At 47.1% G+C, this 14,960-nt stretch overlaps 1 long non-coding RNA gene across 1 annotated transcript in view; it reads left to right on the top strand.

Moving 5' to 3' along the window:
- Positions 1-14,960, top strand: part of LOC118178033 — a 98,574-nt gene that overhangs the window by 153 nt on the left and 83,461 nt on the right. The window lies entirely within an intron of this gene.

The following is a 14,960-nucleotide window of genomic DNA, read 5'->3' on the forward strand; positions in this document are numbered from 1 at the left end:
ATTTATGTTTTGTTTTTTGTTTTGTTTTTTTTTTTTTTTTTTTTTTCTTATGGCTGTATTTTTCTTATGTCTATGTTGTTGGCTATGTAGTGTTCTTCAGTATCTGTGCTGTTCAGGTGTACCAGGTGGTGTACAGCCCTGCTCCAAAACATGGGGATATCTCTCCTGCATGTTGAACCTGTGGGAATGTTGTATAATTGCAAAGCTCTTGTGTTGTTGTGTCTCTGTGGGGCCTGGTCAGGTATGTTTAGGGTACCTGAGATGCACCCTAGGGCTTTGTGCTATGGTAGGTGGGGATTCTTAGCAGCGTGGCCCTGCTGCTAGGATAGGCTCCTGTGCTCTGGCCTTGGTCTCCTTTCCTCAAGGACTTAGGAAATATGTCATCTTTTTGATCCATGTTTGGAAGGCTTTCAAGGCCCCAGGTTGTAGAGATGCATCAACATTTTTTTAATTTGATTTTAATGGGAACAAACATTCCTTAGAGGGTTCATTATATGCAAAAGCTGCCATTTGAAAAAACAATAACTTCATGTTTTAAATTCCTCAAGACTGTACTTGTTTCTAAGTCCTGAAGTCAGTATTTGTACCTGTCCCTAAAAAAAAAATAAAAAATAAAAAACAAAACCAACCAACCAAAAAAAAAACAGGAATACTTCATGTGTAAGGACAGAAAAAGATCCTGTTGCTACTGAGACTGACATCTCTGCCCCAGAGGGCCAGCCTCAACCTGTTCTTCTCCCTTTGACTTCCGTTATAGCGGGTGGAAATCCGTCTGCTTCTGCTCCTCTAGCCACGGCAGGGCAGGGCTCTCCTGGCAATTCTTCCCCAGCAGAGGTCCAGCGGTTTTAGCTTTCAGGAGAGTCACTACCCCAGGCCTGGATGTACCAGGGATGCTCTAAATCTGTGCCTAAATCTACTTATGCTCTTGAAAAGCACAATGGCTAAGAAAATAACACAGCACAAGATTTTAATGTGTTACTAAGGGCTGGCATAAATTACAGAGTATCATTGAGACAAAACATTAAATAATAGATATAATACAGTGGCAGCTTTAGGAAGACAAATTGTCACAGGAGCTATAAATAAAAGGAGTTTGTGGAGTGCTGGCACTGTCCCAAGGAGTGGCTCTGCTGCTCAGCCGTGGAACAGCAATATTTATGTCCCTCGGCCTGTGGACTGGGAGCACTTCTGCTGGAGGAAGCCTGCTCCCTGCCAGACAGGCTGGTGGCATTGGGAGAGAGGAAGGAGCAGGCAGCAGCTCCCAAATTAGTGCTTGGCTGTGCCCTGGAGATGGTCTCATCCCCCTGGGAGCAGGGACGAAGGGGACCAGAGGGTGGGAAAGCTGCTCGCAGGCTGTCTCTGCCCTGGCTGACAACGCTTTGCTGTTTCTTGATAGGGAAAAAAGCAGCTGGGGTCTGTGTGTAGTCCTCACAGCTTGTACTGAAGGTGTTACATGGCAGCAAACAAAGCAGCACGCCATCGATTCCCGGCCCTACCTAAACCTGTCACTGCTGCTCTGCTGATCTTGTATCTTGTACAACCAGAGGCGAAAGCAGGGCTGTGCAGGGGTATCTAAAGCAGTTGATTCTTGTCAGTGCATTAGGATACCTGTGTTTGTGTTACCTGCTTGCTGCCCATCTTGTTCAGGCATCAGGGAGTTGTGTGAGCTCCAAGTTTCTTTTCCCTGTATAAATAAATGCTTTCTCCATGCTGCAGGCATCAGTGGTCCTGTGCTAAGGATCACGTTGGACAGGGCATGCAGGTATTTCTGCACCGGAGTCACAGCTTGGCAAACGCTTTGCCTGTGTGACTTGAAGTGGTTTCTGTGTTGTGCCTTATTTTGAGCTCGTTAAGCAGTCACAGCTGAGGTATTTGGCTGTGAAGTGGGTGTACGAACAGCCCGTGTCTTGCACATATGCACGGGAGCCATGTGGCTGTGGCAGCCCTGAGTTCAGGAGGCTTCTCAGAGATGCTGCTGTACTCCTGTGCCTTGTTCTCATCATAAATTCCTGGTGGTGCTCGATATTAAATGTGAACAGACCCTGACCATGTGTACTGGCCTACAGACCCAAACCCCGTGTTTCATTCCCATGTTGATGGGACAGAAGACAACGTTGCTGAGTGTTTACCAGAGCTGACTTTGCTTTGGAGCAGCAGCATTGCTTCTGTGTAGAGGGCTCTGCTGATCTGGACAGCCTTTCCCTGCATCACCCTTGACTTGACAAGGGTTTCTCTGTTTCTTGAAAACATCTAGGGAGATCAGCTAACCTAGACAACAGGTCCAGTGCAGAAAACCAAACTGCATTGCTTCAGGCTTCACCTTGCTGCTCCTGTGCGAGGCAGCTGCTAGGAGCAAAAAGCTGAGGCACTCTGCCCTGAAGAATGAGGGCAGACTGGATGAGCAAAATAGAAGACTGACTAGCTTGGACCCCAGGCTGACTTTAGAGCACTGTCCTCTGTGTCCAACAGAGTGCCCCACATTGAGGTTGCCCACTAGCTGTTCTCTTGTAAGAAACCAGCCCATCAGGAAGCTCTGGTTGTTTTTCGTATCATAATGAAGCTTGGACTTTGCCCATGCAAGACAATGAAGTGCGATAATTCAGGCTGTAAAATCCATCTGTTTGAGCACACTGAGTCTTTCCATGGCATGGAATTGCTTGTGCTTTCCATTTATATTTAAATTCATGCCTGTGGAGATCCTTCCTTTGCCAAAGCAGCAGAGCCTCTAGCTGCTGCAATGAGGAAATAGCTGCGTGCAAGCAGTTTTCAGAGCTGAGATCAGTGGTACAGATGATGGATGCATCAAGCTTGTTCTGCACCTGGAGGAATGCAGATAGTTTAGTCACTGTTGTCACTTTCAAGGCTTGCACCAAACCTTCCAAATGCCTTGTCAGACTGCAGGAAATTCAGGGGCAAAGCACTGGTGTAAGTGGTCATCGCAAGGTGCTTGTGGAAGTTTCTGTGAGTTGACCTGGGAGTGATGTGTGCTTTTCCTGTTCTTGTTGTATTAATGTCTAGGATGTTACCATGAGGCAATAAAAGCAGATTTATTCACAGCCACTGCATATAGGCAGCCTTGGTTTGACACCTTCAACTTGTCGGCCGTGCATGCAGCAGACACAGGGCATTGAGCCACACCAGCTGTAGGATTTACCAGAAAGGGCCTAGTGATGTATTCAGTGAAATATCGGATAAATGGGATGGACTTGTTGGGAATTGGGTATACAGGGTCTTGGACCACAGCTCATATAAAGGTTCATGCTTTAGTTTATTCATTGGTGATAGCCCCCTTCCTTGACACACTCATTTTTCTTTCAGCAGTGGTTTGTTGTTTGTGTTTACCTCAAAGGCAAATACATGGAAAAAATGTCCTTAATGCTGCTTAATCTGAAGTCTTCTGCACTACCAATGTGTTAAGGAAACTTGTGTCTACAGTTCACAGTGGTGAAGGCTGGTATTTGACTTGCCATAGGCGACAGGTTAAATTCAGATCTTATGTTTGTGTCAAAAAAACACCAAGGCCTTTCTATTGTGCAGGAAAGACAGATTCATCAACAGGTAGACAAATAGGACAGGAAAATGTGTGGATGTTTCCACATGTGCAGAAGCAATCAGCAAGAAAAAATTCTAAGAGCTGTAATGTACTTAAAGGAGCAAACTCAGAGGGACCAAGCTGAAAATCCCCGTGTGGCCATCAGATTGGTCTGACAGCGTGAAAAACAAAACTACACTTTTCAGCAGTGTTTTATGAGCTAGAGGCTTCAAGTGAAAGCAGGAAAACATTGCTGGTTCAAGCTGCTTTCACGCTTGCAGAACTGTGCTGTTCACAGTGACGTTTCTTGTGGGTTCTGCATGGGTGCAGGAATGGAGGGAGGCACGAGACTGGCCTTGAAGTAAAACCTTCCTTTGGCTTGGTGAGAGGGGGAAGCTCAGCCTGCCAGTGTGGGGTGTATGGGTGTTTTACCCCAGTATGGTGCAGCTGAGCCCCCTGCTGCAGTCCTTCATCCAACGCTGTGGTGGCTCTCCCCTCTTCCGTGGTGTTGCCATAGGTTGTTAAATCTGCCCTGAGACCCCACCAGTGACAAGGGGATTGGAGCCTGTAGGGTGGCTGTGTGTGAATTCAGGAGGGCTGGGGTCTGGAGGGTGAAAAACCAATTCAGCTTCTTTAATGCAGCAGAACACACGTAGCTCTCCCTGAAGCAGGAAGGTAGCATCATGGGGAGACTTCTCTCCTTAGCAATTACTTGGTTCTGATGATCTGTTAGGGTTACAAAGCAAAGCCCTGAACACATCACTTCTCAGTCCTTGCCTGTAATTATCTCTCGTAAGCACTGAAGTGGTGGAGGAGCACTTAGTACAGAACAAGAACAGCTTTCACTTGCTCTTTTGATCTTCTGGTCAGAGATGGACTGGCTGCCAGGCAGGAGGGGCTGGAGGCAGCTTACAGCGCTGATGCTAGGGGTAGGCCTCAAGAGGAGCAGCTTCTGTGTGCAAATCCATCAAGATGAGAATAGCAATTAAAAATAAGTTTTCTGTTCAATGCCAGAGTACAAGGAGTGTGGCTTCTCTCCTGTGTTCAAATGGAGGCACAGTTAAAGCTGTGATAAGCAGCCAGAGGAGTGAGGAGACCCTTCAGGTACAGCTTGGTTGGGGGTGCTTGTAGCAGGGGATGAGGCTCCTTCAGGTAATGAAATGGAAGCCTTGTCTTGTCCCATTCTGCCCCATATGACACTCACAAGCCCTGTGCAAGGAGCGTTTTACGTAGGTAACCTGGTTTGGCGTCAGTGAGGCTGATAGCAAAGGTCATTTCAGCACCTGGGGTCACATTGCTTCCTGCCCCGCTGCCTGGGTGCAGCGTTCTCTCCTGCAGGCTGGGGTGGGACTCATCAAGCAGAGGTTCCTCAGGCTCTTGTCAAGGCAGGAAATTGTCTCCTCAGCTTCTCTCAAGCTGAAGTAACCACAGGAAAAATAAAAACAGAAGACAGTATTTCTAAACCCTTCATTTTGCTAGGATAGCACAAGACAGATGTCTGGGTGCACTCTGGTTGCTGTTACTGTTTTCCATCCTCAATGGTTTGCAGTGAGAGTGTTTTAGAGAAACCCATCCAGCTCCTGCTCCCAGGCCAATGTTTTCTGGGAGGGGGAAAGTCTCTTCTCTGCTGGGGGAAAAGCATAGTGAAATAGAGAACTTCAGTGGCCAGAACTCCTTAAAAGTAGTTCAACTTCCCTGCTCATACCTCCAACTGTTCAGATCTGTGGAGTATGAGGATGCTTGTAGTGGGAGGTCTGGCTTCTCCTGTAAGATCCCACAACAGCACCTCATTTTTAACAAGGAACTACCACTGCCTGTATAGCACCCAGCATAACGTAGGCTATCTCAAAACTACTGCAATATTGAAATGAAATAACATCATTAGTAAAGGACAGTTTACTCATGTCAGTTAAACTTAGTCCTATTTACTGTAATGAGTTTAACCTAATGGTGAATGTCATGTGTTTCCATTTGTGGGTAACATATTCTATAGGGAAGAGTTTTGCTCGTTGTGAGCCAGAGTGCCAAATGATTCATGGCACCTGATAAGCACAGAAATTATGCAACTGGCTTATGAGACTAATCAGGTGCTTCACAAGAGCTGCTGGCAAAAGTTGATGTGGGTTTGGATACTTATTCATAAGTCAGCACTGATAACTGTCATGAAACAGATGCAATCAGTAAAGGAGAAGAAATTTAATTGCTGCTTAATTTAGTGTTCGAGGCTTAAAGTAGCATTTGCGGAAGAGTGTGGAGGAGAATATTGCCCTGTGGATTGCAGCAGCAGCACCAAATTGGTGCCAGTGTTAGCAGTCAGATATAAAATAGGAACACGCACCTCAGATGGCTGGGGCTGCTCTCACTGCACAAATGGCAGAGCAGTCCTTGAGAAATTAGGAGAGAGGTGCCTGTGTCAGGGGGTGAGTAACCCAGATGAGAGGCAGGTCTGAGACAGCAATTGCTCTGAATTCCCACTCTAATCTTTGGCGGTCAAAAAAAAATCCTCCTGGCAAAGCTGCAAATGCTCACAAAATGAAGTGACTTCAATAAAGACCTCCCAGGCTCAATGAACTTGAGCAATAGTTGGGTGCAAATGCTGATGTGTGGATAAAGCTTCCCATCTTCAAAAGGTTCCTTGCAAAAGCTTCTCTGTTACTGGTTGTGTGGTTGCAGAACTCTTCTACAGAGTCACCCAAGTGTGAAATAAACAGCCAAGTGTTGGCAAAACAGCACAACACATGAGCTTTGGGGATGTCACATTCACCCTGACGCACGTGCTGACAGCCTCCTGTCACTGCCTGCTGACAAGTTCTCTCTTATGGCTCCATGTACTGAAGCTCCTCGGATCAGACCAAATGGGATCTACAAAGAGCTTCCTCAAGAGGAAATCCTTGTTACAAGCCCCATGTTCTTGTCTCATGTTGCCTCTTTCAGTCATCGGTGGCAAGTCAGCTTTCTGCAGGAGCCGAGAGCTGTGATCAAAGGGGCCTGGTGAGCTGGGGGAGGCACCTCATGCTCGGGTGGCAGATCAGAGGGCTGTGCCACCTGGCACCCAGCTCCCTTTGCGTCTTGTCTTCTGTTTACTTTGGGGAAAAGAAATGAGGCTGAGAAGGCAAAAGAAGTAGAACAAAGCCTCCGATGAAGTTATAGTTAAACTTTGTGCTCACAGAGAAGAGGCAGGTGTTTTCCCCTCTATCTGCAGTTCAGGCAGGAATCATCCTGACTCATCCTGCTCACAGGGCGGCAGCGATAGCTTGTGACTGGCTGGGTGGAGAAAGGACATATTTAAATGCTTGGTTAAGGAAGGCATTGAGGAAGGGACATCTTGATTTATTGCTGATTGAGCAAGAGATGAAAATCAGACCTTTCCTGTTATAGATGCATCCAAACCTCTGGCTGTGAGGCTACTAACTCATGTTTCTTGATGATTCTCCTGCAAATATTCTGCATTTGTCTTTACCTTTAGTATTTCTCTTGTGATCTGTCTGCATAGAGAACCTCCCTAAATTTTTCCTATGAAATATATACAGTACATAGGTACTGAAATATTTGCAGACAAATTTTATGTATTTTTGGTCAGAATTTTTGTTTCTAAAAAACATCAGTTATTTTCAGTATTCAGTTTCTGAAATGCCTAATTTTTCATTTTGAAATGACTCTTAAAATTGTGCAACTTTGTTCTTAAAAACTGGAAGTTTAAAATCACTTGGCTGTGTCCTTTAGAAAGGTACGTTCCTTTTGATCATTAACTTCTGATTCTTTGGATGACTTTAAAATTGATCCTTTGTTTCCAGATCAAGGTAGATTTTATTTCAAAATTCTTAAATACTGGAATGATAATTGATGCTTTTGGCCAATTCTCACATAGAGCACAGGGGTGCTTTGCAAATGCCTGCAGAGGCCATCTAGGAAGGCAGACAGGGTAGACAAGCGGGAAGAAAATGGGGGTGAATGATGGGGAGGGCTGCATGCAACCTTTTGATTTCCATCTCAGAACTGGCAGCTGAATCATCTCAGACCTGATCTGATGTTCTGTAGCAGCCCAGCATTGCAGTTTTATGGAAGCAGCATCTTGAAAATAATGCAGTGCTTTTGTTCCTAGGATGCGGGAACACTAGGATGTGAGGTACCTGGGCTGTAAGCCCCTCTGTGGGTTCAGTGCTGCTGGGAGCTGGCTGTGGGGTGCAGATTTGCCTGTCTCGGGGGTGCAGAAGTGGGGGACAGCATCTTTGGTGGCTTTTTCTGCAGTGATGCCCACTGTCACTGAGCAGGAAGCAAGCTCACCTGTTGAGAGGATTGCTCTCCCTTGGTGCTTGGTCAGGGCTCCTCTTTCTGCCTTTAATGGTGTCCTTGTAGGGCTGCTCAGACTGAAGCCACTCACAGGGATGGATTCAGAGCTTGTGCTGATGCACATGGGTTTATTTTTAAAGCCATGGATGTTTGTAATTATCTTGAGTGTGAACACATGCTTTCTCCTTGTGAAAGGAAAGCACTAGCCCTTAATGAGATTTATTCTTTCAAGCCTGAAATAAATTAAACATGGCAGCATGAGGTTTTTCTGCAGCAATGCAGTGAAGCTGTAAATATTTCTAAAATGATCTAATTCTCTTATACAGTTCTCCAGGCAGTAGCGCTTACAAGCATTTCCCTTTAAAGGTTCCTTCTCCACCCAAATTCCTTTTCCATGTTGTCACCTGTGTATTCTGGTCATCTGTTGGCAAAAATCCCAGTTGTTCCCTCTCCCCAGCAATTTGATAAAGCAAGATAAGGGGGAAACCTGAGGCCAGAGCCAAGAGAGGGTCTGCACGATGGCTTTGGGGGTGACAGTTGATTCCAGCCTGAAACTGCTCTTGTACACACATGATCCCTGGGAGCATGTTCTGGAGATTGAACAGTGCTGGTTTTTTGGTGCATTTTCAGGATTTCAAGTTGTGGAGGGCCTCGTGTTGCTGCTGCAACTTGCATCAAGCTAGAGGTGGTGTGGCTGTGCTTGGGGGGGTGGTGGTGGAGGGGCTTGGGCAGGGGGCTGAGTGCTGGCCATGGCCAGTGTGCCACCTCCAGGGACTCCTGTGCCAGCCTGGGCAAATCAGGCATCGAACTGGTGTGGTTTCTGGTCAGCAAACTGGTTAAATGCTCTCCTCTTACCCACTGCAGACTTCTCTGGCTGTAAGCTCCTTGGGGAAGGGCCTGGTACCGCAAACCAGTGACTTGCTGGGAAGGTGACAGGGAAGATTAATGCAGGGCTGTGAGGCACTGAGAGCTGGGCTCGGATTTTCCCTCCAAGTCAGGAAGGCGCCCAGCTGTTTGCACATCTGGGGGCCATGTATGTGGCTAGATGGGATGTTCCTTCTTGTACATGAAATAGCTGGGAGATAATTGGTTCTGCTCTAGCGCTCTCTGCCTTCCTGCTAGAAAATCCAACTGCTGTAGTGTCCTCAGGCCTAGGCTCCAGTTAAGGAAAGCTTGAGTTGTCTGAGAAATAGCCTTAACCCAGGGCTTGAGCACTCACCATGGCTCTGAAAGGCAGAGATGCTCCTTGTGAGCAGCAGAAATGGTGGAGGTCCAAAGCCAGCAGACTTATCATTGTGAGGAAAAAATAATTAAGAACCATACTTTGAGGAACCTCACAGATCATTTTAAAAAACAAGTGACTAATTGTAGGATGTTGGAACTATTTGCATCCTAGTGTGGGTTTTGATTTTTTTCCCCATTCTGCTACTTATTTTGAGGTCAAAGGAAAAAACACTTTTCTCTTGTGTTACTTTAGTACCAAATATGTTAAGTGGGGTTGTGGTTCCTCTCGTTTTATCACCAGGCTTACTTCAAAAGAATTTGAAGAGAAGTTTGGGGTCAATATTGCCTTTATGCTGTTTGCTCTGTGTAGCAAAGCAAGACCCACTGGTGGTGGCAGGCTGGGGTCAGACCTTGTGGCTGGGCTGGTGTCTGGCAGCCTGGGGACAACTGGGGGCTCTGCTGCTCTGTGGCCAGCCAGAGCCCACCTCTCCTGCATTAGGTGGATGGCTCCATCAGAACGAACAGCTTTTTATCTGCCTTCTGCTGTAAGAACTTTTTTTTAACGTAAGACTTGTTTTTTTCCTTCTAGGCACCCCAAACTCCCTGTCAGCCTTTTCAATTAGGCTTGTCCCTGCTCGCTCACAGCCCCTTTCTCCTGGCTGACCTCTTGTCTGCCCAGCTCAGGGCTCACCTCATATCCGAATTAGCTTCTTCCTCCAAGCCAGGTGAAATCCTCTGGGGCTGCCACTTGCAGGGATTTGTGGCTTTTTGGAGACAGCCCTGCTGACATTCGGCCGGGTGTACCTGGGTCCCTCCAAAGCAGGGCTGAGCTGTGCTAACAGGAGCACTTGCTGGGAGCTGCACTGTGCTGACAAAGAATCTTTATAATTTGTTGGGGGCTTTTTTTTTTTTTTTTTTTTTTTGCAAACAGTTGCTAATAATCTGGCAGTCAATTTCCATTTAAATGGAGGCATTAACCTCGGGAGCCCCACAGAGGCTGGCTGGAGTGGGAAGTTAAATATCAGCCTTACCGTGCACTGTTTTAACCTGCAGTGTAGCTGGAGGTAAATAAATTCTGATACCTCTTAATGAGTCATTTTCCTCTGTGATGCCGTTGTCCTGCTCCCCTCTCAAGCAGGAGAGGAGAATGGCTTAGTGTGCCCTCGGTGCCCTCATTTCCTTGTACTTGCTTCACCCTGGGCCTGAAGACTTCAGCCAGCAGTGCCGCAGGCAGCGATGCTGCAGTGGTGGCATCACGGGACAGGGGAGTTGCTGTGCCAAAGCCTGGCAAAACACCTCAAGCATCCCAGGATACTCAGTGCTCAAACCCACCAAAGTGAGGCAAGCACAGATGTGGAACAAATGGTTTCAAAGGAAGGGAACTGCGGGAGCTGCCTCATCCTTGTCGTCCTTCCTTTCCCACCCGAGATGCTCTTGCTCTGTAGGCTGGGGACATGCTGGTGGTCTGGCTGACCCCAGTGATCCCTCCCACCCCTGTCTCCTGGGGATCTGAGACCCTGCCAGCCCAGCACCCCTCTGCCATGAGGAGCTTGTCCCACAGAGGCATCTGATGTGGCTCTGCGGGGCTGCAGCATCTGCAAGGGGCAGGCTGTACTTGGTGTATGCTGACAGCTCCCTAATGGCAAATCCCACATCACCAAGTAATGCAGACCAGTGTCTCCACTTGGGCTCGTCTGTGCTCAAGGGAGCTTGCCAGTCTCCTTTGAATCCTTTGACAGATGTGTTCTAAAAATAAGGCCCTAACTGGACCCAGCTGCTTGCCCTTTCCATTGGTTTTCTCATTCCAATCAAATTTGTTTTCCTTTGGCACAAGCTTGCATCCCATAACCACTGGCTTCCCTGCCACGGAGGCCATGTAAGGAATTAGCAGACCGCTGAGAAGATGACTCCAATTTACGTGGTTGCTTCCAACTGCAAAGTTAGCTTGGGGGTGTTTGGGGTCTTGGCTAAAGGGGTGATTTTTTTTTTTTCCTTTGTCTTGCTGTAGTCATTGCCTGCCTTGGCCATAGGGGAGCAGTGTCCCCAGGGGGAAACAGCCTTCAGGCTGCCAAGGTCGCAGTGCAAGCCCTCTTCTCATCCCTGCAGCCCCAAGACAAGCTGCCTGGGGGGAATGAAGCTGCTCCAGCTGCTTCACTGCTTACAAATTCTTGGCATGGCCTTGTTGTCTGCAGAGGTTTGAGACCGCCCCCTTCCAAAATCTCTGCTCTTAAACCCAAAAGAGCTGGAGCCAGGGTCCTGAGGTGATGCCAGACCCTTGGTGGATTTCTCTCGTTGCCTGCTTTATTCGTGGTGGTTGGCTGCCTGCAATGGATGGCATCTCAATGTGGGTTTGAGGGCTGGCAGGCAGGGAAATGGATGCTCTGCTGGGACAGCCCAGGGGGGAACATGCCCCAGGGTTTGCAGAGAGGGCAGTGCAGAGAATTTCCTCTTATGAGACACGAGTGATGCATTTGAGAGCTCACGGGATGTTCTTGCTGCAGGGAGTTGAGCTGCCCATTGTTTTCTTTGATGTGAAGAGAAGTGACTAGGTTAAATATAGTCAGGGGAGCCATTGCTGTAATTATGGCATTACTTGAGTCAGTAAGATGCAATGATCTGCTTACCTGGGAAGTTATGATGGCTATTATTTTTACTGCAGGAGTGCTCAGAGGCCCTGATGCATGAGGAGTTATGCAGAGCCAAAAGACAGCCAGCCTCCAGGAACTGATGATTTCTCCTTAAAATGCTGTTGGGTGCATCTGCTGCTGCAGGGTGGCTCTTGCATGATCCTGATTCAGTCTGGAGAGCAGGAACGGGGGACTGGTGATGCTCTAACTGTTGGCTGTTACACCCTGGTTTCCTCTGCTTGCACCTTGTGTCCTGAGGCGTAAAGACTGCGGAGTGCAAGTGTGCCTGTAGGACCCCAAATGTTGTGAAGTTATCAGGTCCCAGGTTATTTCCATCTGGTTTTCAGGGGCCTGCTCAAGTTGGATCCTTTGGGTCTGGACTGTCTCACGCTTCTGTCCGCACCTGGCAAGGCTTTGCCGCTCCATTAGCGCAAATGATCAGCTAGGTTTTGGCACATTGCCCCCGGGGACTGTAATGCCGATTTTTATTGGGTTTATAGATTGCTAATTAGTCACTCATTGTTACAGAGATGAAAATTTTTCTTTCAGCACCTGTCCTTGTTGACTCAGCTTATTTGAAGTCAGCGTGCATCAGCTTGGCAGATGGGCTGCCTTTTGGTATGAGCAGCACTCCCTTGTCACCCATCCTGCAGACCTTCGGCCAGGGATGGTCAGGGGAGCCCACAGGGTGCGTAGGCACCCTTGTGGGCTGCTCTTTGCCACGGTACTGTCACAGGTGTCACAAAGCAAAGGGAAGTAAGGAGGAGAGAAACTGGGATTTCAGTTGCTTCTTGAAAGAATTCATTTTAGGAACAAGTTCTTGAGCCTTCAAGAGAGAATCTGTTTTCAGCATATGGGAAATGGTCTGGGACTAGGTTGTGTTTAAAGAGCAGGTTGCAGAGAGGGGAAGGTACAGAAGCTTTCTTACCCTTGGGTGATGCTGGTAAAAGGCATTTTATGAAGACGTTCTGGGGTTGAAAGCTCACTTAGAGACAAAATTAAAACTTCGGTAGAATTTTTTTTCCACAACTCTCAAATATTATGTGAAATTCTCAATCTTGGAGAATGCCATTGCAGCTAAATGTCACCTTTTCCCTTCTCAGGCTTTGAAAATGCTTTTCTGCTTGTGCTCACCATGTAGGCTGTGCAAGCCTCCAGGTCTCCATCTCGGCAGCTGTCCTTCCCTGCCCAGGAGGGTCAGAAGGACTTGCTTTGTGGTCCTTGTGAGTCAGAAACAACTTCATCCTGTCATCTCTGGTCACCTCTGTTCATCCCTACAAACCAGTAAATATGCAGATAGCTAATAGAAGACTCCTCTTGCATCAAAGAAGTTCTCTCATCTAAATAGGAAAGGATCTTCTGGGTTACAATTAAGTGTGAAGGAAGGCAGGCAGGAGGAAATCTCCAGGAGAGCAGAGCCAGCATTGTGTGCTGACATCTACTGTATTGATCTTTTTAAGTGGGGCACTGTCAAGTCTTCATTTTCAAACAAATATTCAGAGGTTCAGTTAAAGCCTTGGGAACTCAGCATGCAGCATTGTCTGTGGCATTGTAAACTCCATCAGGTAGAAAGATTTTGGCAGGAAACCTTTTAAAAAACCAAAACTCCTGAACTGAAAATCTCAGAGGTAGGATTTTTTTAAAACTTTCCCAGAACAAAAAGAGGCTTTGATGTTGGAGCTGAGGACAAAACAAGTAGGAATGTGTGAAGAATTAACCGTCTTGACAGTGCTCCTGTCTCTCCCAGCTGCAGATTTCAGCGCTCTTCTGCGTTTTAAGCCTTTACAGCCACTGTGGGTGGGGACAAATTAAAGCCACTTGGATCTGAGGCAAGCAGCAATAGGAACTGTTTTACCACATGATTACCTCAAGAGATTCCTGCTGGCCCTCATGCTCTTATACTGCCCATATCAGAGAAGATTGAGGCAATGCAAACTCAAGTGGGACATGATGAGACCTTTCTTAAAGCTTTGAGGGGGGTCAGGGCTGCAGCTGGGGAATTCTCCCACAGGACTGAGCTCTGCTGATGGGTTTAACCACTCGTTTCCAAATGCTGTGGTAGCAGGTAGGTGGGCTGAAGCAGGTCATGTCTGCAAATGGTTGGTCTCATTCTGGTTTCAAGATAAATCCGTCAGTCCCAGGGACTCTTCTTTGTTCTCTTCGTGGTCACCTCATCACTACAAATGCCCACTCAGTGGCTGGCTCAAAACCAATGTTACATGAGCAAATAGATTATTTTCTGTTAACTATCCCTGAAACGAACTACTTGCTACTATCAGCCCCAGGCCTACATGATGCAATTAAATGGGACCGTGGCAATTGGTCTTGTATACAAGTCACATTCATCCTCTGGGAACAGGAAGATCTAATTTTATTAGATTCATTATCCTTTCTTCAGGAGTTAATAGCTCCTGAGACTGTTGGCCTAATGTGCCTGGTTTTGTGTTATAATTCAACAGCATCACAAAAACTGCTGGCTTGATCCAAACAAACCACTAGCTCTTCTCACCTGGTACTGAGGATGCTGTGTGTGCATCCAGAGCTGCCCTGTAGCTGCTCTGGGGTGCTGCTCTTGCCCAGATTCAGCACATACCTGTCCAGAGGGGTAGCACATTCAACTTTTCTTTCAGTGCCCTGTCGGACAGCATACTTTGCAACCAAAGAAGTCAGGGCAGACGTAAAGGCTGTCGTGCTTTGCATGGAGGACACAAGAGGAGCAGTTTCCTTATAAATTTCCAGGCTATTGAATGATGTGAAGGAGATGTCTGTGGCTGCTAAATGATAGGATGTTTGCTGGCTACTGATAAAACATGAGATGATTTCACTATTTGTGGGAGCTTTCTGGGTTGAAACTGCACTGAGTGAAGCTTCTGGAGCTCTCTTTTCCCTTACTGAAGATGCATGGGAGGACACGTATTTAACTGTATATTTTAGGTATCTTAGGGGTGTATTTACATTGTTTTCTACCATGTTTAATTTCTTTTGGAATGGGAGTGGGGGGTGGGGGGTGGGAATTTGTTATTGATTGAGGAATCCCAGTTCTAAATAAAGAATGAAATTTGTAACTCTTGTAGCCTTTGTAATTGCTTTCCAGACAAAGCAAGGTCAGGGGCGAGAGCACCTTTGCTGGGGAGAAGAAAGGACATACAGACAAATATCTCTTCCTCTTCTGTGAGACTAAACAGACTGAACACTAGGCAACTAATCTGGGACAGGAGGACTGCCTTGGGGCTTGGTTTCTTCCAGGGGAAGGGTCTCTGTCTCTGGGCATCTGCAATAGCAGCACT

The sequence above is a fragment of the Oxyura jamaicensis genome, chromosome 24, assembly GCF_011077185.1.
Source record: "Oxyura jamaicensis isolate SHBP4307 breed ruddy duck chromosome 24, BPBGC_Ojam_1.0, whole genome shotgun sequence".
NCBI lineage: Eukaryota > Metazoa > Chordata > Aves > Anseriformes > Anatidae > Oxyura > Oxyura jamaicensis.